The sequence below is a fragment of the Asterias amurensis genome, chromosome 10 (genome assembly GCF_032118995.1).
Source record: "Asterias amurensis chromosome 10, ASM3211899v1".
NCBI lineage: Eukaryota > Metazoa > Echinodermata > Asteroidea > Forcipulatida > Asteriidae > Asterias > Asterias amurensis.
Genome location: NC_092657.1, coordinates 13,863,709 through 13,882,065, shown reverse-complemented (window position 1 = coordinate 13,882,065; position 18,357 = coordinate 13,863,709). Strand labels below are relative to the sequence as shown.

Here is an 18,357-nt window from a genome sequence, read left to right as displayed (position 1 = left end):
TCACAGTTATGATTTGTGTACCCGTGGTAGATATTGAGCTCCGTACATTCATGTACAGTCCAGAAGCCTTCATCACATGACCATGGACATTACGCATGATCATCACATTACCTATTATGTACACACCTGTGCTAACAACACTACTGGTGTTGATTGTGTTGTTTAAATAAAGCCACATGATGTCAACCACACCACTTGACTGATGACAATGCAAGCACTAAGGCGCGCGGTCCATTTAGGGCCGGTTCGGCAACCATCACCCGCTTGCCGCAAACGATTATTTTACAGAGGGTCAATCGGTTGAGTTTCGGGACGCAATCGTTTCCAGAGATTATAGAAAGACTTACTGAGGTGAAACACAAAAGAGTTGGCGCTTGACTGTGGTTTACAACTAACAAAGAGTTCGCCCACACCAGGCTATCACTGACACTTCCACCACTAATCCCTCGCTAATCCCTACTAATCCTCCGCGGCCAGGAGTACTGGTAACAATGGTTTGGTTTTGGCTTGGTGTGGTGTGTACGCCCAGGTAGTAGCTTTTTCTTAGCATCATGAATGAACGTATTTTTTGGGGGGGCAAAACACGGCTTTGAACATCGTGTTGTGTAAGTCGAAAAAAATCTGGATTCTTGATTTTGAGAGGTAGACCCGAACGGAAATCATAAAAATATTTTATAAATAAACTAACTGAAGCTGCACGAGATGCTTTTATATCATCTTCCAATCTTTTTGCGTTTTCCAAAAAAGTCGTCCAGCTTACCGTACGTTGCGAGGCCATCTTAAAATTTACACAGATCTCATTCAAGTGAAAACCCCAGCGCGCTGCCACACGTGTGGGCGAAGCGAATGTGTTTACATGCCTACATCCGGGACACGCGAACTCGTACACTAGACTTTACATAGCCCTTGTACTGTTGTGTGGCGATACTGTTTGTGTGTATGTATATGGAATGCGTGAAATCCCCGCGAAAACCTCACGACTAGACTTGTAGTGCACTCTAGGGTCTACCACAGCGCGCGCTGGTGTACACCTCATGTACACACATACATCGTGTACATTTGCACGATACCAGCACTGCTGTCAGCCTTGTATAGACGGTACGCCTTCTACACTGTACTATAAGTTCGATCAATAAAAACGTCAGGGCACATTTCACGAAGAAAACTTCAGAAGATGGGAAGAGGCAAATTACATGGGAAAACACGTTTGAGGTTTTTATTGCTCGTAATTCTGGCTCAAAAAATTACAAACTGCATTTAAAATGACAAAACATGAAAAAACATGACATTCTAGTCTTGCAATGTGATCAAAATCAGTAGAACTTTAAATTTTTATTAATTTTTGGGGAAATTTTGTGGTGGGCGGCAGCCTATTTTTCAGCTGAAGCTGGGCGGAAATAGTCAGTGCTGGGCGGGCCCGCCCACCGCCGCCCACCGTGGCTATACGTTTAGTAAAAACATACACATAAGTTGGGAAACATTCTTAGTTGGTCACAACCAACCAAAAATTGAGTTCGTCTCGAACGCTCAAATCGAGTATACATGTACATGATGTACCCATGTGAGGTACATTGACGTTGCCAGCGCTAGGCGAAGCCAACCAGCAAATACATGACAAAAAGAGGTAAAGTAGAATGTCAGGTTATACTTCATCGTTTTTCACGATTAAAAAAAGGATGTGTGGTATCTTTTGACGAGTATTTTAGAAATGGAAAAAACACAGCCCAAAAATAAAGTGCTAGAACATTTTAGTTTTTAAATTCATATTCATAGTCCACAACCAAACAGTCAAAGCTATAATCCCAACACAATGGACAGTAATCCGATTATAGCCCCTTTGTTCGGACTCCGGACGACCAGACAAGCTCAGCGCACTGAAGCGTTTGAAGAACCTATCCCCCAATCGTCTCACAATCGCTGCTGAATCGTTTGCTACTGTAATCGTTTGACAATCGTGTGATGGTTGCCGAACCGGCCCTAAATGGACCGTGCGCCTAACTAGTTGTGTTTGCTTGTTATTATACTGTGGCATAAAGTCCGTTTTTGGGGACTTATATTATCGTTATGCGTCTCGGTAATGATGGCAACACGTCCCACCTCTAATGCCATCAAACTGTGTAAGCTTACACTCTATACATGTATGTTACTTCTGTTTGCTCCTATTTTGGTACTAGTTAAAACATCAAGCGCAAGTTATACAAAGAACCAACAAATAATCAAAACAAAAGCCGTGTATAATAATAAGTAATTTGAATGGTGGATGCACATCTTGGATGGAAATAATCTCGCGTGTTCCTTTTTGAAGTTCAATCATTTGGCCAATGGACCAGTTTTAATAATTGGAGGCGGTCCCTCTATCTGTCAACCCTTTTTACAAATAAACCCTAAAAAGGAGACTGTACTTATACAGGCGACGGAGACTGTCTTTAAGCTGCCGATGCAGTGGTCGGATGCCTTTATTCAATCTTAATGCTCAATAGTTAACATACAGCCGTCTTAAACAGCGCTCTCCGAAATCAAGCATCTGAAAGCACACAACTTCGTGTGACAAGGGTGTTTTTTCATTCATTAATATCTTGCAACTACGACGACCGATTGAGCTCAAATTTTCACAGGTTTGTTATTTTCTGCATATGTTGAGATACACCAAGTGAGAAGACTGGTCTTTGACAACCACCAAAAGTGTCCAGTGTCTTTAATATAAATTAATGATTACAATTATTGTTATTATTATTTTGTTTTTATCAACACGATTCTGTGATCATCTAAATGAGCAACTTTTGAAAGCTTGTTGGAGGCAGACTTCTAGTTATATTCCCATTTCTTACGCCCTTCTGACCACGCGCACGTAAACAAATAAGAATATAACTTGTGTTGTTTCTTGGCGACGTCACCACTTTGGGCTAATTGCATGGTCACGTATGACGTCTGCACGTTCTTACCTGACGCTACAAAAATGGTAAACTCACGTATGCTAAAAACGTGACATTTTTAAAACGCAATTTTCTGACGTTCACGTTCACGTATTTGGTCGCTTATGATAAGGCTGAAGCCATGAAGCGTACAAAAGTTATCGTAATATGGCAAACATCACTTGGATAAACAATGTTCTATATGTACATCGCACAAATAATGTCTCAGTACCGTTCAAACTGACCAATCATGTCTCAGTACCGTTCAAACTGACCAATCATGTCTCAGTACCGTTCAAACTGACCAATCATGTTATAGAAAATCCTAACACAACATCGTACGTGAGTTGGACTTTGGCCAAGAACTTTCCAGTCAGTCGAAATCAAACAATTTTAATATTGAACATACATCACTATACATACACCATATATTCGACCTCGGGATAATTTAAAAACTGAACTAATTCTAACGCTTGAATCTCAATAAGCTTTCAACCAATAATGTGCATCCTTACAAAAAGCTGCCTCAAAAACAATAATCCGTTGTATCCAGTCACTATTTAGTGACTGAATAGTGATTTACCTTGAATATCTTTTTAAATAACATACATTGAAGGGAACGTTTACGTTGTTTATCAGTATGTTTGCTGGAAGCTTACTGTAGCTTTCAAATGTAAAAAAAAAAAAAAAAAAAACTTGAGATTAATCTTACTTCGAAGTAATCTGGTTATGCAATAATATATCACATTCATCGGCCATTGGTTGAATCTGTGAAGTGTAAACTTTAAGTTGCATTTCTCAGATTGTGGAATCATTTAAGTTTTGTTTTCCAGCTTGGACATTGGCACCGTCGAGATGTCCATTGTTATAAAATGGCATGGCAAGTTAAAATCTGTATGCAAAATTGTTTTATCATTTAAAGGCAGTGGACACGATTGGTAATTACTCAAAATAATTATCAGCATAAAACCTCATTTGGTAACGAGAAATGGGGAGAGGTTGATAGTATACAACATTGTAAGAAACGGCTCCCTCTTAAGTGAGGTAGTTTTCGAGAAAGAAGTTATTTTCAACGAATTTGATTTTAAGACCTCAAGTGTAGAGTTTGAGGTCTCGAAATCAAGCATATAAAGCACACAACTTCGTGTGACAAGGGTGTTTTTTTATTTAATTCATATCTCACAATTTAGACCACCAATTGAGTTCAAATGTTCACAGGTTTGTTGTTTTATGCATGTGTTTAGATACACTAAGTGAGAGGAGTGGTCTTTGACAATTACCGATAGTGTCCGCTGTCTTTAAAGAATGATAGCATCAGTTACTTCAGTAAACAAACAATTTTCACTAATCACGTGACAATTCCAACATAATGAATAATGATACAATTTAAAGTGTCTTTCTGTTTAGCCATGATATTAATCAATGGGCAATGGTGAGTTTAAAAAAAACAACTGATACCAAAGTAAGGTAATTGCGTGTGGTTATTTTCAAGGGATTAAAATGGTAGCGACGAGCTATTAAACTGGCGTTTAAAACCGGCAGGGTCGTTGACGTGCGATAAAGCACGGCTGTTTAACGAGTCACTACTATTTTCTTCCCATTCATGCCTGTTTTTGTTAAAAGGCGTTATGAAGTAAGAAAATCTGTTTTCGGATAAGCATTCGAGACAGTTTTCGGATATGCATCTGTGCGCGTACAGTCTTGGTGCAAGACGTTTTTCGTGTTCCTTTCACACAAAGCGCGGTCAACTCACCAACAGCGCCCGCATGAGCCGTAACGAGAAACGTCGTGCATCAATACTAGCGTGTAGTATCCGAAAACAACCGGTTATAAACAGCTCCAGCTGGTTATTATCAACCGTCAACCGTTTAAACAACCCACGTGACGCGCTCTCCACCAATAGGTAAAGCGAAACTGTATGAGGTATTTATGAATAACCAATAAAAGTAGCAACGCCCCCAAAAATGCTCACCAGACTATACTGTGGCAAGCCCAATCACCATGTAGGCCTAACTTGCATAGTCCACGATTTGATTCCTGCTAACTTTTGGTTGAGCCGCATTTCCAAGCAATATTTACAAAAGCTTTAGTTTACAAAAGTTTATTAAAGATTAATGATTGTATAACGGGAAACAACAACACCATCTGCCACACACACAGAGGGGAAAAAATCGGTTAACTATTAAATAGTTAACCGAATTTTTCTTGGTAACAAAAACAAATGTTCAAGTTACATTGATCATCGACTGAGTAAATAATTTTAAAATGAAATCCGTAACAAACTTTAACAAACTATTTTTATTAGAATAGAGTTACCAGAGTTTACAAAAGCGTACAAGCTGGTACGGATATTAAAAATTGAAGCTAATACTTTGTAGGTTAAAGTTTTCTGTTTTTTTTTTTTTTTTTTTTAAACTAAATCGTGTTTATCGTAATATTTGTCGACTGCGCCCTAGCATATGTTGTACTGCTTTAAATGGAATGTCTGAAGTTAAAACTGTATGCAGAATTGTTTTTATTTTGTAAAGAATGGTTTTATAATTTACTCTTACAAATAAATAGTACTCACCCCTAAGGTTGCATTTTCAATTTTCAAAATAAGAAAAAGAAACAATAAAATAACATAAATGGGCCTTCGTACGTTGTAAAGTTGTATTGATTCAAAAGAAACGTAGAAGTCCGCAGTTACAAGCAACCCCTTTAAGATCATTTTGACAATACTCTTTTCCTACAGTTCACTCTTGAGAAATTCGAGACCAAACTGATACCATCATCCAACTGTCGGTTTTCGGATCCCTACAACCTTTCCAGTATCTCGTGTTCATACTTCGATTTTATGACAAGAATATCAAAGTGGTTTATCAGATTTATTGTTTACGGTTCTTACATGAACCGTTGTCTACTCCTAGTATTGTATGTTTGCATTCTGAGTGGATATTTTTAAAACTCAGGAACCTTTAGTACTTTTGATAATGATATTATGATTAATAATAATGTTATGTATATTTCTGCTAAAAGAGCAATATCTCCGAATGGTGTTCACCACCCCTTTTCGTTTGGGTAACCGGGTTAAGAATTACTTCTGGCTTGAAATGACATTAGATCGAATATGACCCAATTGATATAACCGCCACAGCGAAAATAGTATTCATTTGCGAAAATAGAACACAACATTTGTATTAAAGGCTTAAAGGTGGGTTATTTTATTTATATGTTGAGATACACCAAGTGAGAAGATTGGTCTCTGACAATTACCATTAAGTGATCGGTACGTTGTAAAAAAAAAAGTAATGTTTTGTCCATGTGGCAGATTATTCGCATTCTTGAGGTTTATGAAGATTAACTATGAGTGTTAAACTTTAGAAGTTGCAAATTACCTTATCACCAATAATAATTGTACATTTTACGACCATAACGTCATCGACACTCACACGCGATGCAAGATCTTAACCGAGTGTTTATCAGCCACGATGAGGCCACCGGTCGGAGAAAAAGTCATGCCTATAGGAAAGAGCAAGCCACGACCTACACAGCCGATGTGCCCACCTGATGCGTCGTAGTGATGTATCTCACCGGTTCCCTCCGTATCGTCAAGAATAGATACATATATATCCCCAGCATCATCACAACACACTCCATTAGGCTTTACAGGTTTGCCGTCATACGTTTCCCATGAAATCCAGACAAACTAGTTTCATCTCATAGGGGTTTGTAAAGATCAGTCGTTCCTTGCTGTTAACAGATAGAAAGCTTGGACTGCCGATGTCGCCAATAGCATCATGATGTATTGTGGAAATGGTGGATCCATCCTTGTTATGAAGAGATATTACCTTTCTCTCACAGTCATACAATGCAATACGATCTTTCTTGTCAACAGCAATACCAGCGAGTAAACTCTTTGACTGCCCCTCGACTTGATTCCGTGAGGGTCTGAACTGTCGAATATATCGCAGTTCGCTATCATAAACCTTTACATCCTGTCCGTCAGGAACCAGAAGCAGGTCATCAAAGGTCACCGCAACGCCGGCAGGGTCTTCTAGTTGTCCATCTTGTGTTCTACTTTGCACACCTTTAGATTTGAAATTACCCTCGGATGTAAATGTGAGCAATACATGTCTTAGTGCATCAGCAACGACAATGTCACCGTTGCTAAAACAAGCAGCATTCGCTGTCCCTTTGAACTCCCCATCAACTGTCTCGTCATCACTAAACTCTGTCTTCAACTCCCACTTCTCTTCATCTAGTATTTCACCGATATCCGCATCAGTGACGACATCATGACCTTTGAACCCGATGAATGACTTGCTATGCTGCACTGTTTGAAACTTGAGCTCATTGTGGAATGTCAAGTTGTGCATAACCTTTGGCTTGAGGTCCATCAGCTCAAAGTCATCAGCATGTTGCATCAAGTCGTTGACTGAAGCTACGATCTGCTCTGCACGGCTCATCTTATCGCTATTGCTGATCTGTATGCTGCCAAATTCCTCACCTCTTTCTTGACCGATTTGAGTTATTCTGTCTTGAAAGAGGCGAGATGCTTTCCTGATTTTTGCAACTTCCTCTTTCTCCTTGGCCACAATATCTCGAAGAGCCCGGTCGACCATGAGCTGTAATCTATGCTGTGAGTGTTTGATAGAGTTATCCACTTTTTGAAATTGCTTGCGACATTCATCAAACTTCATCAAAGCCTCTTCAACAGCTAGACGATACGATCGAATGGAATCATTGATTTCAGAAAGGTTGTGGTCTGACGATCGGTGATCGAGCACCGCACATTTAGGACACACGAGTAAATCACACGTTTCACAGTAAAAACAAAGTTCCTGGTCAGTGTGTTTCCGGCATTTTGGAGAGCAAGTTTTTTTCTGGTCTCTGGATCCTTCATTTGACGACCCGGCTGCATTAACGACTCGATGATGCCTGTTCAATTTTATTTTGGCGTGGTATTCCAAACAAATCTTGCAACATTTCGCATCACAGTCAATACACCGTGAGACGGCTTCAAGACCTTCGTCGCATTCTTCGCAAATCGATACAAGAGGGTTAGGCCTAATGTCCTCTCCGGGACCATCCGGATTGATGACGTCATCAATAAGCGAGCTCAAGAGAAAGCAGTTGAGAAGAGCCGATGGTCCCTTATCTGGGATTGAAGTTTTCTCTCTACACACTGGGCAAGTGATGAAGTCCGTCTTTGGATCCTGTTTGTCTACAAGTTCCTGAAGACATTTTAGGCAGAAGCTGTGCTGGCAGTCCAGGATTTTCGGATCGATGAACCGAGCCAAGCAGATTGGGCATTCGATGTGTACATGTCTAATCTTGCAAGTGGTCTCAGTGTGAAGTGCAGCTTCGGCCATCTTGGTGAGACTGGGCTGTCCTGTTATACGAATACAAACAAATGTTACATTTTCATTAAATCATCCAGTCAATGACTTTTGGACACTTGGTGGCAGCAGACTTACTAGGTGTAGAGCAGTGATATATGTTATAATGACTGGAGAGCGGACGCCATTTGAAAACACCAACCAATCCTGTTTTTTAGCCGACATTATTTAGCAAAGTGCCTGCCCGTGTGGCAATAAACTGCAATAACAGATACTAACATGTTTGTGGAAAGAAATTCCATCTATTGTTCGCGATTGTTTGTTTTATAAGATTTTAAGGCTAAAAAAAACTTTTTGTTTTTAATGTACCTACAGCGGGTGAAGAAATAAAAAAACACTGGTGAAACAAAACAAAAACAAACTTTCATTGTATGATACAATAAATCGTTGAATTAAATTCCATCATCAAACCCCCAAAAATTAACAAACTGTCTTATTTTATTATGTAAGTTTGATATGTATAATTAATTCGATATTGTTACCATTATTTCTTGATCTACTTTGCGAACCCAACATAGCATGTCTGCCTATATATAAATCTATGCTTTGCAAATGGGAGAAAACAATTGTCCACATTCTTCAAAGCGTTCCGCCGACGTTGCTCTCAAAAATATATCAACATACCATTTTCAGTACAGTGGATCGGTAATTTTGTCGTCCAAATAGTTGCTAACAATATTGTTTGCCTCTTTGAATGGATTGTATACGTTTGGAAAATGTAGGTCATTTTTTTATTTGTTTACTCCTAGTTTGGATAAGTCTATTCAACTACGTGTACACATTTCATTTCAAAATATGGTATTGTTTATGATTATTGCCTAAGATATGTAGCTGTTATATCCAAGGAGGGAGAATAATTTACCATTGGAACGCATAACATGAAAAACGTGTCTGTCAGTACCAAATTAAAATACTGATTCAATTCAAAACACGTTTATTCCATACTCTTTTTAAAAAGAAAAAAAAAAAAAATTGTGAGAATTAAACAGTACAAAGAAATTTAACAAATCTAAAGTGTATATCAGACATTGGTTGCCATGGTTACGGCCAAAATAAGATTTTGAGCAAATTTGCAAATTTTGTAGCTTTTTAAAGTGTTGAAATAAAGGTGAATTTAAAACACTGGTACGTCTAAAGGGGGAAAGGTTGAAGTTTTTCTTTCAAACATATTGCACAACCATGTTTACTCTTTCAGGAAATGATTTACAAATTAAGTTTGCGTTCAACTTTGGATCAAACCACTATTTCAAAAATTTATTTTTTTCGTATTTTCTTTTAGCGAAAAATAGGGATATTGAATTGGGCCATAAGTCCGAAATTTGCACTTTGTGGATTATGACACTTTTATAGTTGGAAGATAAGGTACCGACCTACATACAATAACATGTTTTGGTATTCTAAGTGCGTGAACACAGTTTTGCCGGAAAGTTAGCACTTTGGCAGGGGAACATGGCAATAAATGACAAAACAATTTACATTATTATAAGGTATTATTATTATTATTTTTTTTTTTTTAAATACCTTATTGGTGGAAGGGCTTTGAGGTGCATTAAAGGCAGTGGACACTATTTGTAATTACTCAAAATAATTATTAGCATGAAACATTTCTTGGTGACGAGTAATGGGGAGAGGTTGATGGTATAAAACATTGTGAGAAACGGCTCCCTCTGAAGTGCCACAGTTTTCGAGACAGGAGTAATTGTCCACAAATTTGATTTTGAGACCTCAAGTTTAGAACTTGATGTCTCGAAATAAACCATCTAAACACGCACACAACTTCGTGTGACAAGGGTGTTTTTCTTTCATTATTATCTCGCAAATTCGATGACCGACTGAGCTTAAATTTTCACAGGTTTGTTATTTTATGCACATTGTGAGAAACGGCTCCCTCTGAAGTGCCACAGTTTTCGAGACAGGAGTAATTGTCTACGAATTTGATTTTGAGACCTCAAGTTTAGAACTTGATGTCTCGAAATCAACCATCTAAACACGCACACAACTTCGTGTGACAAGGGTGTTTTTCTTTCATTATTATCTCGCAAATTCGATGACCGACTGAGCTTAAATTTTCACAGGTTTGTTATTTTATGCATATGTTGAGATACTGTGAAAATTACCAATAGTGTCCACTTCCTTTAAAACAAATAAACTTTTGAAATCACCACATAGCCCGTTGTCATGGTAACAGCTCATTTTGTGTTTTGGCAATTTTTGGCAAATTTTGTGTCTGAAAGAACTGTATTTTAGCATACTGCAACTCCACCCAGCCAATGCGCATTTCGTTTTTAAACCTTTCACAACAATACAACGAGTCGTCCTTGAGATAAACAATTATTGCTTTAACTTTTACCCTTATGCTATTTTTAGAACAGCATAAGCGCTGTCTTTAGAAAAATAATTGCAAAATCAGCATTTTTACCCGGTTTTTGGCCGTCAAAATGACAGTTTGCCAGGGGTCTCAAAATGTTGTCCTTTCGGTTGTATTTTGGGCCAACATTGGTTCTTCCGATTTGATAGAAAACGTTTGAGAAAAAGTAGCCTTGTGGAGTACCCAACATTGACCAAGAATATTTTGAATGACCTAAGTTTTGTTTTTTTAAACCCCCCCATCCTCGCCCAGCCCCCAAGCATATCAAATTGTGTTGACAATGCATTACAAAGCGCCGTGAACAGCGTCTCCTTTGTTGAAATTTCCTTTTGAAAATTCCCATTGCACATCATTAATAGTAGGACAGTTTGAAGTGCCTTCAGTTTCCTACAGAGAATATTTTGGTTGTGATTTGGCGATTATTTGTGTTTCATGTCTGGGGAGCACAGATTAATGGGCAACTGTGTCATGTAGTGACACTGTCTCAGACATGGTAATATTTGCAAAAACAAGAACAAAATAATTCTCTAAAATGACATTTCTTACATGCTGAACAATGGAGTTGATTGAACAAAAAAACAGGATACAATAAAGCAAAGCAACTTAAAATAAAAGTATAACTCTCAATGGTATACAGTGTATAGTTCGAAGAATAACCCCAAGCTAATTCGGCTGGTAAAGTGTTATCCGGCTATGTTCCATTAAAGGCAGTGAACACTATTGGTAATTACTCAAAATAATTATTGCACAAAACCTTACATGGTAACGATTAATGGGGAGAGGTTGATGGTATCAAACAGTGTGAGAAATATCCCTCATTGTTTTCGAGAAAGAAGTAATTTTCCACGAATTTGATATTATGCATATGTTGAGATACACCAAGTGAGAAGACTTGTCTTTGACAGTTACCAATAGTGTCTAGTGTCTTTAAGGAACTTGGGAATTAATTGATTTTCGTAACCATTAATTGTACAGTCACGGATTATGTGATGCCTGTGCGCTGCGTTAAGGACGTGTTAGAAATGTTTGACGTTCAAACGAAGACCTGTGAACGTCCATTTGTCAAGAAAAAGGAAGATGTTGTTGTTGATTGTAGCTGCTATAGCCAAACGTAAATGACCACAAACATGTACAACAGAATGTCTTTGTTATGCAGATTTATACAGTTGGAAGTTATATTTATACACAGTTGTAAGTCGCTTTGTTATATCGTGTGCCTGTTTTTTTTCAATTAAAATTATTTTTCAGCTTGTAAAAAGTAATTAAAGAGCATTATTTTTTCATATGATTATGAAATTTGCAAAATACATTTTTTTTAAGCATGAAGTTTCTGGCAACACTGCTCCCCAGTTCAACAAATACCAAAACATTTTTTCGAAGTTCCTACAGACCAGTATCTTATCTTTCAAGCCAGGTAGCAAAACTTTCCTAAATATGCTACTTTCGCACTTCTGACAAACTTAGCAACCCCCTCTATTTCCCAAATTGACCTTTGTTCAAAACACCCCGTTTTGAAATAATGGATTGTCCCGTTCACAATTAACTGTCACCTGTGTCAGGTGCATTTTTTGAAAGACCAAGGGTGTATATTTACCATATTCAGCTGAGAGGCAGATCATATAATTTAGTCTTTACACAGTAAAGCTCTCAACTTTGGGTAGTTGTTTACGAAAATAGCTAAATAAGGTCAAACATGGAAATTTTCTGATTCATAACCGTTGCCATGGCAACCAAAGTTTGGTTGAAAGAATTAACATGTGCAAAGAGTAAACAAGATCCCTTAAAACAAAATAATATACTTTGTTTTACACAATTTGAATAATAAACACCGGTTTTTCCCTAGCCTTGCTCGAGGCAGTCGCATTATTCGCTCCGAAAAGACGCCGCTGTAAACCCACCCGTATACCCTGTGCGTGGTCCGTATGATCACACCGCATGACTCACCCGTATACACACAGTAACATCGTACGACTACTGTGCACACAAGCCATCCGCACTCGTACCACTTACCGCATGCGGAGCTCCCTATGCGGATAGTGTACGGGACGTCGTGTCGTGCGATGTTCCGCACAGTGAATACGGGTGGGGTTTTATACAGCGGCGGTCTTTTTTCGGAGTGAATAATTCGACTGCCTGGAGCAAGGCTAGTTTTTCCCCCAAAAGCACGAAGTTTGTGGCAGCACTGCTCCCCAGTACAGCAAATATCCCCCAACAAATTTGGAAATTCTTACAGACCAGTATCTTATCTGTCACGCCTAGAGGCAAAACTTTGCTAAGTATGCTACTTTGGGACTTCTGACAACTTTAGCAACCCCGTCTATTTCCAAAGTTGACTTTTCCTCAAAACACCCATTTTTGAAATAATGTAATCTTCCATTCACAATTAACTGTACTTTTGTCAAATGCATTTTTTGAAAGATTTAGGATCTATATTTACCATATCCAGCTGAGAGGTAGGTCCACTATTTGGTTTTCACACAGTGACGCCCTCATCTTTCGGTAATTTGTACAAATGAAAAGTGCTAAATTTGGTGAAATATGGTAATTTTATACTTTTGACCGCTGCCATGGCAACGAAGGTGTATATGAAAAAAGTATGTTTTTTTTTACACGTTGGTTGATGGCCTTCACTTGTGCAAAGTATAAACGAAATCCATTTTTAAAAGTCTGCCACCTCTTATTTGACTTTTACAGCAACCCAGTCTTAAACTGTTATTGTTTCCACAGTAAAATTGCATCCATTATTTACACATACCTGAGTGAGCGTTGTTTGTGTGCAGGGTCAATCTGGTCAGCCTTTATCTAAATTTCGATTTGGGAATGTTGCCTTGATCATTCGTTTCATCGACCATGCAGGTTGTGGCCAAGAATGACCAGAACCACATTAAGGGTAGTGTGGCAGTATATATGCACATGGGTGGCATGGTTGGCTTGTGCGGAAAGCGCTCGCCTCTCACCAAGGTGACCCCGGTTCGATTCCCTCGGGAAAAATCAAATTCGATCTTGGCTGTGCTCCGTGTTCATAATGGGTTGATGTGGCTGGCAGCCAGAGGCGCCCTTGCATGCCTGCTTCTCGAACACGTTGTAGCCGTGTCCTTCGCAATTCAGCTCTTAGTTTCGAGTAAGGATGATTAGCCCCCCCCCCAAAAAAAAAAAAATAAAAAAATAAAAAAAATAAAAAAATAAAAAAAATAATAATAATAAAATACTATTATTGTTATACGTGTCAACGTTTGAGTGTCCTAAAAACAAACAAAACATGCTTCAACATCAATAACTTTCCCTTCCTCGTAGCCATCATACAACTCGTCAGAACGGGTTTTAAATTACAAGTGCATTTAGGCCTATACTTATTATTAACAAAATACTGGTTCTTATGCACTGAATCATGATTACATAGTTCACAATTTTCGAGCTGTCATTTACGACAGCAAAGACCCTAGTGAAACACAGTCTTACCTGTAGCTGTAGATGTTACTTTAATTAACACACTTCGTACAGTTGATCTTCTTTGCTAAACTCACTGATAGCCGGCAAACAAAAGACAAAATGACATTGAAATGGCACTACAACAGTTCCTGGTTTTAGCAAACCCCACTTTTACATATACAGTGCATGCACAATGGTAGTTGCACAACGCTGGAAAAACCCAATTGCAAACCCTATTTGCATATGAAAGTACAGTGCGTAGACTCACATGTTTGGATAAACACTCATGCGCAACTGGAAAAACACACTAATATTTGTAGCGTTCAATGGTACCAGGATTGGTAGTGCGTGATAATGTTACCATTTGACATCAACTGATTCGACAGTCATTTTAACATTTGATCCCAACATAAACCATATGCAAAAAGATGCATGTGTAACCTATACAAGCATGTACTTCCGTAATTGGTGTTGAACAACGTACGAACATTCTCAGTTGATGATTGTTTGTTGTCCTGTTATCGCCTCTTTTAACGATTCAGGGGTCGATTTCACAAAAAGTTAGGACTAGTCCAAAATTAGGACTAGTCTTAGGAGATACTAAAAACGTATGGCTAGTCTTAACTCATTGTGAAATCCATGCCTCTTTTAACAATCGAGGTGTTTTACAGTATATTAAAGATTGCCCTCAATAAAAGTAAAACATTTATTTTTCAGTCACCAAAAATACAAGAAATTAGAGAATGGAGAGGCAAAGAAAGCCTGCAAAATTGGAAAGACTGAAAAAAAAAAAACAGTATACGTCACACATCACAACATCATAAACTGTATATGCATGACCACGACATTCCCTGAAATGGACAAAAGACTGGGTATTTGTATACAGCATTGTTGTTATGCAAAAACGGTTGATTGGTAGAATTCAGGCTTATTGGATCACTTGGTATGAAGGCTGGGCATTTACTGTAGTTCAGTAGGTGGATGTAGTAAGTTTCATTCATTTATTTAAGAAAAGATAGGGATTAGGAAATTAATACTGCAAAACAACTAATAATAAGAGCGATTGGCAGATAATTGGAAAGGGCGACAATAAATTATTCCCATATTGATTCACGTATCAAAATGACATATATTATTTCCGACAACTAGAAATTTGGGACTGGTTTTGGCTTGAAATACACGATAACTACACAATAGTATGAATAATCTTTATGAATTCTAATAAACAATTACTGACTGGGTTTTATCAAAACATAATTATGTTAATTAATGAGTTAACTTTGGGGAAAAACTCACCATCCGATTTTAACCTAGTCTAAACTGCATGCAAGAGCAACTTTTCGGCGCCCTCACGCATGCTGAAAACGTGAGGTTTTTACAACACAATTGTCTGACATTCACGTTCATTAACCTGGCAAATCTGAAACCACCAATTGTCCAGAAATTCCCTCATTATGCACATATATCATAGAGGAAAACTAATTACATAGGTAACAATATATACTGTCCCATTATACTTGGTAGGAACCTACCATCCCAATAGCAAGCAGCCTGGGGGACTCCTCCTAGATTTCTGCAACAGTTCTCTCCTTATCCTTCACCCATTCTGCCCTGTGCTTTGATTTCAATGACATGTACTCGTTGACTTTGGTAGAAGGTGCACAGTTGTCCTTTTAGCCACTGAACCTTTTCAAGTACATCTTCAGCTGTCTCTTTCTTCTCTTTGGGATCAGGAGTTGCTGCACTTGCAGTAACTTAATAAATACAAACACATCAATATTATTTTAACCTCCAGATAATCTACTTTAAATAATATTCATTTAATCCCTTTGTTATATCGATTCATTAAGAGTCAGTTCAGGTAAATAATTGACATAGTTGCTCACGGTCAAACAATGTTTTTTTTTTATACTTTGTGGGTGGAAGGGCCTTGGGGTGCAAATAAACAAAACTGCATTTTCAATTCTATATATAGCCCGTTGCCATGGTTACGGCTCATTTTGTTTTTTTGGTCATTTTTTGCCGATTTTAGGGTTTGAAAAACTGGTTTTTAGCTCATATTTACAACTCCACCCCACAAAGTATATAAACAAAAATTCATTTTTTGACCGTGAGCAAATATGTCAATTATTTACCTGAACTGACTCTTAAGCACTCTTCTCTTAACAGCTCCATCCAAAGCTTCCATATCTATTGCATTGTCTGTGAGGAAAATGAATAAAACATAACATACTAAATGTTCTACCCAAAATGTTTTACTATTTTACACAAATATAAATACATAAAGACAAATTTTCTCAAGTGCTGGGTTGATGAAAACTGCTGCGTAAGTAATATGTGTCTTGTTCTTTTCAAACCTCAAAAACTCCTCTTCCAAAACAATGTTTTTGTTGTGGACTATAACATGTCTTAGTGATTTAATGTAATTGTTCTAATTTAGTATGAGGCATGTAAACTTAAAATTTACCAAAAGGATCATCTGACACACTGGTACACAGACATGTTAGTAACTTTGTGCTGTCAATGGTGCCTAGTATGTCCTAAATTGTAAATCATTTAACCATTTAAAATGGTAAGAAATATATTTAAAAAACACAAAGTCTCAATGACCATGTTGACTTGGAACTAGACTAACAATTTTCTAGGTAGGCGCTACGATGTTTGAGTCCCAAAATACAGTCACTGCCCATGTTCAGAAAGCCACAGTAAAAATAATGTATGTGTACACAGTGCAAAACTGCAAGTTCATGTACAAAAACTACAAGTAAACCAGTGGCAACATATATAGTGCCAACGTATTTACTGCTAAGTGAAACAAACAAACAAACAAACAAACAAACACTACACATTAGACAATTTAAAAACGAGGACAGTTTGTTAAAAGTAAAGTTCAACCTGAAGTTGCACAAAAATTAGATGGCATGCAAGGTTTGTTCGCCCAACGAGTAATACTTTTGCAGGAACCCTGCTCAAAAGTTGGGCATGATTTAATTTGGCATATTTAAATTAAAATTCAACTTAGATTTGCGTAAATGACATGTCATGCAATGTTGTTTGCCCACTAGTGTTACTTTTGCAGGAACCCTACTTATGATGGGTTGGGCATGATGGGTGTTGACATTGCCCAAATTTTATTAAAAAAATATCGCTCTAAAACATTGGGTAATACGCATACTACAATAGCCCAACTAATGGTAGAAACCAGGCCTTTACACTTGAACGTTAGTCTGTTAAACGTTGCTCAAAAGTTGGATAGTCAGGCTTAAACGAACACGTTTCCTTGGATCGGTCGAGTTGGTCTTTGAAAAACGTTTGAAACCGTTTTTTATAAAATGCATATGGGTAGAAAAATGTTGTAAAAGTATAATACAATGATCCACACAAACGTGTCTCGAAAATGCACGGTTTTCCTTTTACCTCGTCGACTAACACGGTCGGCCATTTATGGGAGTCAAATGTTTGACTCCCATAAATGGCCGACCGTGTTAGTTCGCACAGTAAAAGGAAACCACGCAATTTCGAGGCAAACTTGTGTGGATCATTGTATTCTACTTTTAAAACATCTTTACAACCATATGCATTTTATAAAAAACGGTTACAAACGCTTTTTATATACCAACTCGTCCGATCCAAGGCAACGTGTTCCTTTAACTTAAGTTATGGCAAGTTGTCTGCTGGAAATTTTAACAACCATGACAACAATTTAAAAAAAAAAAAAAAAAAAAAAAAAAAAAAAAAAAAACACACATACACACACAAAAGAACTAAATATTCAACAACAAACAAGACAAAAAAGACACACCATACTTTTAAGAACCAATTTGCAAAAAAAACTCAACTTGTTTTGAGTTGTAAATTTAATCTTACTTTAACTCTACGCCTAGGGCAGGCTAGGCCTATTCGACTCACGAGTTAACTGTCAGTGTCACACACACGATGTGATGTAGTGTGAACCAAGTTTAATGTTTTTATTTCTAAATTATATCATACGGTCTTGTCATCTCCATTGTCCGGATTGTTATATTCATTGTGAGTATTACCTGAGAATGTCTGGTACAGTTCTCCATATAATTATGCGCGAACATGACATCGTGACTGTAGCCCTGACGTCACACTTAGATGACAGGGGACCAGTCTAGTCTGCTAAATTGTTGATGATTTAGCCCACTCAATCATGGGCTTATGGCTGATTTTATACCCAACATCTAGTAAGCCGATTGAAGCAAGCACTATGTACCCTTTTGTTGTGTAAAGATTACCAAACTTT

The 18,357-nt window shown here is 37.8% G+C and overlaps 1 protein-coding gene, 1 long non-coding RNA gene and 1 pseudogene across 2 annotated transcripts in view; 1 reads left to right on the top strand and 2 right to left on the bottom strand.

Moving 5' to 3' along the window:
• Positions 1-18,357, top strand: part of LOC139942967 (uncharacterized) — a 521,441-nt gene that overhangs the window by 118,787 nt on the left and 384,297 nt on the right. The window lies entirely within an intron of this gene.
• Positions 1-18,357, bottom strand: part of LOC139943389 (uncharacterized) — a 138,373-nt gene that overhangs the window by 58,189 nt on the left and 61,827 nt on the right. The gene's annotated exons all lie outside the window — the stretch shown is intronic.
• LOC139942950 (uncharacterized) lies at positions 6,073-14,242 on the bottom strand (annotated as a pseudogene).